The sequence below is a fragment of the Caretta caretta genome, chromosome 2, assembly GCF_965140235.1.
Source record: "Caretta caretta isolate rCarCar2 chromosome 2, rCarCar1.hap1, whole genome shotgun sequence".
Lineage (NCBI taxonomy): Eukaryota > Metazoa > Chordata > Testudines > Cheloniidae > Caretta > Caretta caretta.
The window spans coordinates 958683-968435 of NC_134207.1; positions in this window are offsets into that span (position 1 = coordinate 958683).

Below are 9753 nucleotides of genomic sequence, written 5' to 3' on the forward strand. Positions count from 1 at the left end.
GCATCGCCCGGGGACTCCGTGACAAACTGCTCCCCATGAAGCCAGTCCGGACTCGGGGGGAGCCTCCTCTCTGGGAGCAGCCTGTCTGCAGGACACATAGCTCACACAGCTTCCACCTTCCTGTGTCTGACCTCGGAGCATTCAGCATCCTCTGCCCCTCCATGCGCTTCCCCCAGCGAGTCCGCCCAGGCGGGATCCTGGGGAAGCCAGAGGGTCCTGCCCCCCAACTCCGCAATCAGACGTGACTCTCAGCCAGCCAGGAAAACGGAAGGTTTATTAGACGACAGGAACATGGTCTAACACAGAGCTTGTAGGTGCAGAAAACAGGACCCCTCAGCTGGGTCCATTTTGGGGGGCAGTGAGCCAGACAACCCCGTCTGCCCTTCACTCCATGCCCCAGCCAGCCCCAAACTGAAATTCTCTCCAGCCCCTCCTCCCCTGGGCTTTGTTCCTTTCCCGGGCCAGGAGGTTACCGGATTCCTTTGTTCTCCAACCCTTTAGCTCTCACCTTGCAGGGGGGAAGGGCCCAGGTCATCAGTTGCCAGGAAACAGGGTGTCGGCCATTCTCTGTGTCCTGACCGCTGCCCACACCTGCCCTCTAGGGCTCTGCAAGGATCATACACCCTTACCCCACCCCCTAGAGACTTAAGAACTACACAGGGGAAACTGAGGCACCCCCACACTATTCAGAGGAAACATTAAGAACAGTCCTGCTTCGTCACATCTCTCCCCCCTTCGAGATCGAACTGCGCGGGGTCACTTTAGGCAGTGACCTGGGGAAGTTCGAAGCCACCAACGTTCCCATGGATGCCCCAGCATCTCTCCCATTCCTTGGTAGGAGTTACACCAGGCCCTTCCAGTTTCACGCCCTCCCTTAGGTTGGGGGTGGTCGATAGCACTCGCAGGCCGCATGTGGGAAGGTCTCTGCGGCACGTGCCCTTTGGCCACCCCCAAAACCCCAGGGGGTCAAACTGGGATAGGGTCTACTCCCCAACAAGCTGGCCAAACACAGCCACTTGGTTATAAGACAGTTTAACTTTCTTAACAGCTTTCACTTCATCTGAGACCTTCTCAAAGCTACCCACACTGGATCTTTCAACAGGAAAGTCAGTGGATCCATTCACAACAGAAAATTTCTGGCTGTTAGGAACTGAAACTTTCTTGATTAAATCATTTTCACACCCTTCAGTTGCAGTAAACTGCTTGCAAAGACTCCATGAGGATTCCTTTCCCAAGGGCTTTTCTATGCAACAATTCACCCCTCCCAGAAATTCTGCTCTTACCCTCTTTACCTAGGGCTTGCTCTAGGGGAACACTTTCCTGAGCAACCACAGACTCTTTCTGGGTCTCCCTTACATCCAGAATCACCTCTGGCCCATCAGGCGGATTCCTTTCAATCCCCTTTCAGGCAAACTTACAGACTTCCTAGATAAAAGGTCAGAAGCCTTCTGTGACGAAGTGGGACTGTTCTTAATGTTTCCTCTGAATAGTGTGGGGGTGCCTCAGTTTCCCCTAGGCAGTTCTTAAGTATCTAGGGGGTGGAGTAAGGGTGTATGATCATTGCAGAGCCCTAGAGGGCATGTGTGTGCAGGAGTCTGGACACAGAGAATGGCCGACACCCTGTTTCCTGGCAACTGATGGCCTGGGCCCTTCCCCCCCTGCAAGGTGAGAGCTGAAGGGTTGGAGAACAAAGGAATCAGGTGACCACCTGGCCCGGGAAAGGAACAAAGCCCAGAGGAGGAGGGGCTGGGGGGGGGTTTCAGTTTGGGGCTGGCTGGGACATGGAGTGAAGTGCAGACGTGGTTGTCTGGCTCACTGCCCCCCAGAATGGACCCAGCTGAGGGGTCCCGTTCTCTGCACCTGCAAGCTCTGTTTTAGACCATGTTCCTGTCGTCTAATAAACCTTCTGTTTTACTGGCTGGCTGAGAGTCACGTCTGACTGCGAAGTTGGGGTGCAGGACCCTCTGGCTTCCCCAGGAGCCCCGCCTGAGCGGACTCGCTGTGGGAAGCGCACGGAGGGGCAGAGGATGCTGAATGCTCCGAGGTCAGACCCAGGAAGGTGGAAGCTGGGTGAGCTGCGTGTCCTGAAGACAGGCTGCTCACAGAAAGGCGACTGCCCCAGAGTCCTGACTGGCTTCATGGGGAGCAGTTCCAGAGCATCGCCCAGGGACTCCGTGACAACTGGTGGCAGTGGTGGGATGTACTGCACCCCGTGGATGGTGCTTCCTGCAGTAAGTGACTGGGGAGCAGTAACACGAAGGGGGATTGCCGAGGACCAGGCCTGCTGAAGGCTCAGAGAGGAGCGGTTTCAGGGGGCGGTTAACCCCTAGGAGTGTGTGACCATAGAGAAGGACTTTTGCAGTAACAGGGTTCCCCTGGGGACTGCAGCGAGCAGTCTCAGGGGCGGAGGAGTCTGCAGCTCGACCCTGGCAAAGAGGTGGTGACCTCGAGAAGGGCTGGCACACTAGGGGTTCTCCCTGGAAACCGTGGGGAGCTGAGAACACACGGGCCTGTGAGTCCACAACAACTTGGGAGGAGCGGAGTGATGGCCTGTCACCGTCTCCTTAAGAAGGACATTGTAACCCTGTGCCAAAAGAGAGGGTTGAGCGTTGGAAAGTTCACCAAAGCAGAGTTAATCGTGCAGCTGGAGGAGGATGACCGCTCTAAGGAACAGATTCCTGACCCCAACTGGGGCTATAGCAGGATCTGGGAGCAGCTGAAGCGGGAGCCAGGCATCGCCAAGACTCCTGTCCCCGACCAGACGAGGGTCTTCACGATCGGGTTCCCCATCGGGGGATCGAGACGGACGGGATTGGAGCTGAGTCTGAGAGAGCAAGAGGACTGTGAGAGACAGCGAGAGCCCGAGAAAGAGCTGCAGAAGCAGCAGCAGCATGAACTGGCGGTGGTGGGGCGGAGAGGCCTAGGGGACCTCCCCGGGGTGAGTGGGGATAGATCCCGGGGGGCCAGTTCCGCAGGGAACCTCGAGACTAAATTGCTGCCCCTGGTTAAGGAGGGGGGGGGGTGTGGATGCCCACCTCACTGCCTTTGAGCAGGCTGGCGATTTGAACCAAGGGGACCCTGCGGAAAAGCCCCGGTATCTAGCTCCCTTGCTGGGTCCCAAGGCCATAGACTCCGTCAGCCAGATGGTTGGGGATGTGGACAGGCTCCCACTCCTGACCCCAACCTATATGTCTGTGTGGAGTTTCCTGGGGCCAGGCCCCCCGGACCTCCAGTGGGAGCAGAAGGTGATGGTGAATGGGGAGACATTCTTGGGGTGGCCAAAGGGCATTGGCTGCATAAACCTTCCCACATGCGGCCTGCGAGTGCTATCGACCACCCCTGACCTAAGGGAGGGCGTGAAACTGGAAGGGCCTGGTGTAACTCCTACCAAGGAATGGGAGAGATGCTGGGGCATCCATGGGAACGTTGGTGGCTTCGAACTTCCCCAGGTCACCGGCTAAAGTGACCCCGCTCAGTTCGATCTCGAAGGGGGGAGAGATGTGACGAAGTGGGACTGTTCTTAATGTTTCCTCTGAATAGTGTGGGGGTGCCTCAGTTTCCCCTAGGCAGTTCTTAAGTATCTAGGGGGTGGAGTAAGGGTGTATGATCATTGCAGAGCCCTAGAGGGCATGTGTGTGCAGGAGTCTGGACACAGAGAATGGCCGACACCCTGTTTCCTGGCAACTGATGGCCTGGGCCCTTCCCCCCCTGCAAGGTGAGAGCTGAAGGGTTGGAGAACAAAGGAATCAGGTGACCACCTGGCCGGGGAAAGGAACAAAGCCCAGAGGAGGAGGGGCTGGGGGGGGGTTTCAGTTTGGGGCTGGCTGGGACATGGAGTGAAGTGCAGACGTGGTTGTCTGGCTCACTGCCCCCCAGAATGGACCCAGCTGAGGGGTCCCGTTCTCTGCACCTGCAAGCTCTGTTTTAGACCATGTTCCTGTCGTCTAATAAACCTTCTGTTTTACTGGCTGGCTGAGAGTCACGTCTGACTGCGAAGTTGGGGTGCAGGACCCTCTGGCTTCCCCAGGAGCCCCGCCTGAGCGGACTCGCTGTGGGAAGCGCACGGAGGGGCAGAGGATGCTGAATGCTCCGAGGTCAGACCCAGGAAGGTGGAAGCTGGGTGAGCTGCGTGTCCTGAAGACAGGCTGCTCACAGAAAGGCGACTGCCCCAGAGTCCTGACTGGCTTCATGGGGAGCAGTTCCAGAGCATCGCCCAGGGACTCCGTGACACCTTCTCCTTCCCTTTGCCACACACAAGTTCAGGAATCTTTTCCTCCTTGCTACAGGTTTCCACACCCTCAGTAGGTAACATAATCACATCATCTTCATGCTCTCCTTGTGCCCTGGCTAGGATCTCACCCTGATTAGACAGAAAGAAAAAGGAGTATTTGTGGCACATTAGAGACTAACCAATTTATTTGAGCATAAGCTTTCGTGAGCTACAGCCCACTTCATTGGATGCATGCAGTGGAAAATACAGAAGATGTTTTTATACATACAAATTAGACAGAGTTGCTCCACCCTTTCCCAACCACACACTAGCAACAGGCAAAATACAAACACCAGAATTGTCTGGGCTCTGGGATTTTGCATAGACACTAACTGGATGCGACCTAGTTACAGGACAATTCTCCCGAGCAGACACAAACTTAGGACCCTTCCCTTCCTGGGCTTTAGCTGAATCCAGAACCAGCTCTGAGACAAGTGCACGACCCTCAACCGTCACAGGCTGAAAGGCCCCTTCTGTCTGCTCCACAGACAAAGAAGAGCCGGACACACTTTCTCCTTTCCCAGACACCCAGCTTGGGATCTCTTTCCCCTTGTCCCAGCACACAAGGCTGGTCACAGACAACTGCTTGGAGACCAGGGTAGCTCCCTCCATAGGCAAGTCAATACCCCTGACAGACACAGGCATGTTTTCTTCACTGTCACAATTCTCCACCCAGCTAACAGGTAAGGTCCAGGGACACTCATCTTCCACTCTCCTCGCCTTCCCACCCTGCTGACTAGACACAGCCATCAGCTCACAAGGCTGCCTAGGCTCATCCAGACTTTCCTCACCCAGCACCTTGCCACTCCCCACTTTCACGGGGTCCCCGGGCGATGCTCTGGAACTGCTCCCCATGAAGCCAGGCAGGACTCTGGGGAAGTCTCCTCTCTGGGAGCAGCCTGTCTGCAGGACACACAGCTCACCCGGCTTCCACCTTCCTGGGTCTGACCTCGGAGCATTCAGCATCCTCTGCCCCTCCGTGCGCTTCCCACAGCGAGTCCGCCCAGGCAGGGTCCTGGGGAAGCCAGAGGGTCCTGCCCCACAACTCCGCAGTCAGACGTGACTCTCAGCCAGCCAGTAAAACAGAAGGTTTATTAGATGACAGGACATGGATAACACAGAGCTTGTAGGTGCAAAGAATGGGACCCCTCAGCTGGGTCCATTTTTGGGGGCAGGGAGCCAGACAACCCCGTCTGCCCTTCACTCCATGTCTCCAGCCAGCCCCAAACTGAAACTCTCTTCACCCCCTCCTCCCCTGGGCTTTGTCCCTTTCCCGGGCCAGGAGGTCACCTGATTCCTTTGTTCTCCAACCCTTTAGCTCTCACCTTGCAGGGGGGAAGGGCCCAGGCCATCAGTGGCCAGGAAACAGGGTGTCGGCCATTCTCTGTGTCCAGACCCCTGCACACACCTGCCCTCTAGGGCTCTGCAACGATCATACACCCTTACCCCACCCCCTAGATACTTAAGAACTGCCTAGGGGAAACTGAGGCACCCCCCCACTATTCAGAGGAAACATTAAGAACAGTCCCGCTTCGTCACACCAGGTGGGGGCCTGCAGGGGGGGACTTTTCAGGCCCCCTGCCAGTGCTGCTGTCTCTATCCTTGGCCCCACATGCAGGGAGCAGAGCTGCGAGCTCATCCCCTGCAACGGTGCAGGTGGATCGCACATCATGTGGGCTGCAAGCGATGCCGGGGGAGAGGCAGAGATGGACGGTCACCCCCCGGCTCCAAGAGACAATTCCAGAGCCACTCTGCTCCCCCAGCCCCTGCCCCGCATTCCCAGGCAGTGGCAGCCTAGGCCAGCTGGCTGATGGTCCAGGCTGTGCCAGTCTGAACACAACACCTCCGAGGTGGGGTTCCCCTCCCGCAGGGCCAGCACCTGCCCTTCGGAGGCTCTGTGGGGGCAGCTGGGGACTGAGCTAGGGAAGTGAGTTCTTCGGTTCACTATGGAGAGGCGCATGGTGCCTCCCAGTGAGCGGTGCCCATCCACAGCCAAGGTGTGCCCCGTCAGGCACCCAGCGTGAGCGCACCGCTGGGACGAGAATAATCAGGTGATGGAAAATGTGGAGGCTGTCAGGTGGGAGGTGCCCCACGCCCGCCCCCCCGGTAGACTCTGCCGTGTTCATGCCATGCTCCCCAGCCAAGGAGCTGCCCAGCCAGCTTGGCCTGGACGGAGGGGTCTTGCAGGGAAAGACAGAAAGACCCAAACGTGGGTAACTGGGCTGGGCAGTGACTTGGGCATGGCGGGTGTTACTTAGCTGTGGTTGTGATAGGCTCAGTAGGGAGAACAGGGTGTGACCAGCAAGGCAATGGCTCTGGCTGGGGGATCATCCCCGGGGGAAGGTGTGGGAGCCGCATTGCTGGAGATGTTTAACGCTAGCCTGTCAGCACCCTGGACCAGAGTCTGTAGGGAAGGATCTAGCCCAGGCCTGCGGGGTGGGTGCAGTGTAGGTTCTCTGATGACTCTAGACACCCCGCCCGGCCCTGGGGGTCACAGTGGCTGTTCCACTTCACCCTTTCCAGGGCACTTTGGAAAATATTGGGAACTTGCTCCCGTCAGCAGAGATTCCCTGGTGGCTCCTGTCTTTTCATCAAGGATACAAAGCCGCCTCCCTGGGGAGAAACCGCTCAGTGCCAGCATTTAACCAGGGTAAATGGGATGAAACGGACAACTACAGGCCAGTTAGCTGGGCATCAATCCTGGACACTGTGAGGCTGAGACGGGTGCAAACAGGGAATATAATGAAAGCAGGTTCTAGATTCCAGGGCCAGAACTGACCTTTGTGATCATCTGCTCTGACCTCCCCTACAACACAGGCAGATGACCCTGGAGCAGACCCTGGGGAAAACCAGCCCTTCTGGATTTGGCAAGGAAGGATTACTCTCACTGTTAAAAATTCACGCCTTATTTCCAGTCTGAACGTGTCTAGCTTCAATAGCTGTTTTTAAAGAAGGCTTATTGAGGGTGCAGGAACAAACCATCCCGCTGTGTAGAAAGAATAGCAAATATGGCAGGCGACCAGCTTGGCTTCACAGTGAAATCCTTACAAGAAGTGGAAACTTGGACAGATAACTAGGGAGGAGTCTAAAGATATTGCTCAAGCATGCAGGGGTGTAATCAGGAAGGCCAAGGCACAATTGGAGTTGCAGCTAGCAAAGGATGTGAAGGGGAACAAGAAGGGTTTCTACAGGTATGTTAGCAACAAGAAATAGATCAGGGAAAGTGTGGGACCCTTATTGAATGGGGAAGGCAACTTAGTGACAGAGGATGTGGAAAAAGCTGAAGTACTCAATGCTTTCTTTGCCTCAGTCTTCACAGACAAGGTCAGCTCCCAGACTGCTGCACTGGGCAGCACAGCATGGGGAGGAGGTTGTCATGGAGTCCCTGGGCGATGCTCTGGAACTGCTCCCCATGAAGCCAGTCAGGACTCTGGGGAAGTCTCCTCTCTGGGAGCAGCCTGTCTGCAGGGCTCACACGGCTTCCACCTTCCTGGGTCTGACCTCGGAGCATTCAGCCTCCTCTGCCCCTCCGTGCGCTTCCCACAGAGAGTCCACTCAGGCGGGGTCCTGGGGAAGCCAGAGGGTCCTGCCCCCCAACTTCACAGTCAGACGTGACTCTCAGCCAGCCAGGAAAACAGAAGGTTTATTAGACAGCAGGAACATGGCCTAAAACAGAGCTTGTAGGTGCAGAGAACTGGGTCCATTTTGGGGGGCAGTGAGCCAGACAACCACGTCTGCACTTCACTCCATGTCCCCAGCCAGCCCCAAACTAAAACTCTCTCCCCCCCCCCTGCTCTGGGCTTTGTCCCTTTCCCGGGCCAGGAGGTCACCGGATTCCTTTGTTCTCCAACCCTTTAGCTCTCACCTGGCAGGGGGGAAGGGCCCAGGCCATCAGTGGCCAGGAAACAGGGTGTTGGCCATTCTCTGTGTCCAGACCCCTGCCCACACCTGCCCTCTAGGGCTCTGCAACGATCATACACCCTTATCCCACCACCTAGATACTTAAGAACTGCCTAGGGAAAACTGAGGCACCCCCACACTATTCAGAGGAAACATTAAGAACAGTCCCGCTTCGTCACATCTCTCCCCCCTTCAATACCGAACTGAGCGGGGTCACTTTAGCCGGTGACCTGGGAAAGTTCGAAGCCACCAATGTTCCCATGGATGCCCCAGCATCTCTCCCATTCCTTGGTGGGAATTACACCAGGCCCTTCCAGTTTCACGCCCTCCCTTAGGTTGGGGGTGGTCGATAGCACTCACAGGCTGCATGTGGGAAGGTTTATGCGGCCCGTGCCCTTTTGCCACCCCAAAACCCCAGGGGGTCAAACTGGGATCGGGTCTTCTCCCAGCGCTCCAGTCTGGAGGGCTGCAATTCGGGCTCTCTTGGTTAAGAGCCCCCATCTTGACCTGGGCCACATACTGGTCACTTACAGAACTAGCATGGAGACATACCTTTCTCAACAACCTTGTCTCCCCAACAAGCTGGCCAAACACAGCCACTTGGTTATCGGACTGTTTAACTTTCTTAACAGCTTCCACTTCATCTGAGACCTTCTCAAAGCTACCCACACTGGATCCTTCAACAGGAAAGTCCGTGGATCCATTCACAACAGAAAATTTCTGGCTGTTAGGAACTGAAACTTTCTTGATTAAATCACTTTCCCACCCTTCAGTTGCAATAAACTGCTTGCAAAGACTCCATGAGGATTCCTTTCCCTGGGGCTTTTCTATGCAACAATTCACCCCTCACAGAAATTCTGCTCTTACCCTCTTCACCTAGGGGTTTGCTCTAGAGGAACACTTTCCTGAGCAACAACAGACTCTTTCTGGGTCTCCCTTACATCCAGAATTACCTCTGGCCCATCCGGCGGATTCCTACACAATCCCCTTTCAGGCAAACTGACAGACTTCCTAGATAAAAGGTCAGAAGCATTCTCCTCCCCTTTGCCACGCACAAGTTCAGGAATCTTTTCCTTCTTGCTACCAGTTTCCACACCCTCAGTAGGTAACACAATCACATCACCTTCATGCTCTCCTTGTGTCCTGGCTAGGATCTCACCCTGATTAGACACAGTTGCTGCACCCTTTCCCACCCACACACTAGCAACAGGCAAAATACAAGCACCAGAATTGTCTGGGCTCTGGGATTTTACATAGACACTAACAGGATGCGACCTAGTTACAGGGCCATTCTCCCGAGCAGACACGAACTTAGGACCCTTCCCTTCCTGGGCTTTAGCTGAATCCAGAACCAACTCTTGAGACAACTGCACGACCCTCAACCATCACAGGCTGAAAGACTCCTTCTGTCGCTCCACAGACAAAGAAGAGCCGAATCCTGTCCCAAAGAGACACAGTCACCCCCCAGCAGGGTCTCGCAGCTGGTATCCTGGAGAACCCCAACAACCAGCCAGCCCCACCCCTCCTGGGTCTGCACAGGGATCTGGGCCATAGGCAGGGCGAGGGGCTTCATCCCTGGGAGC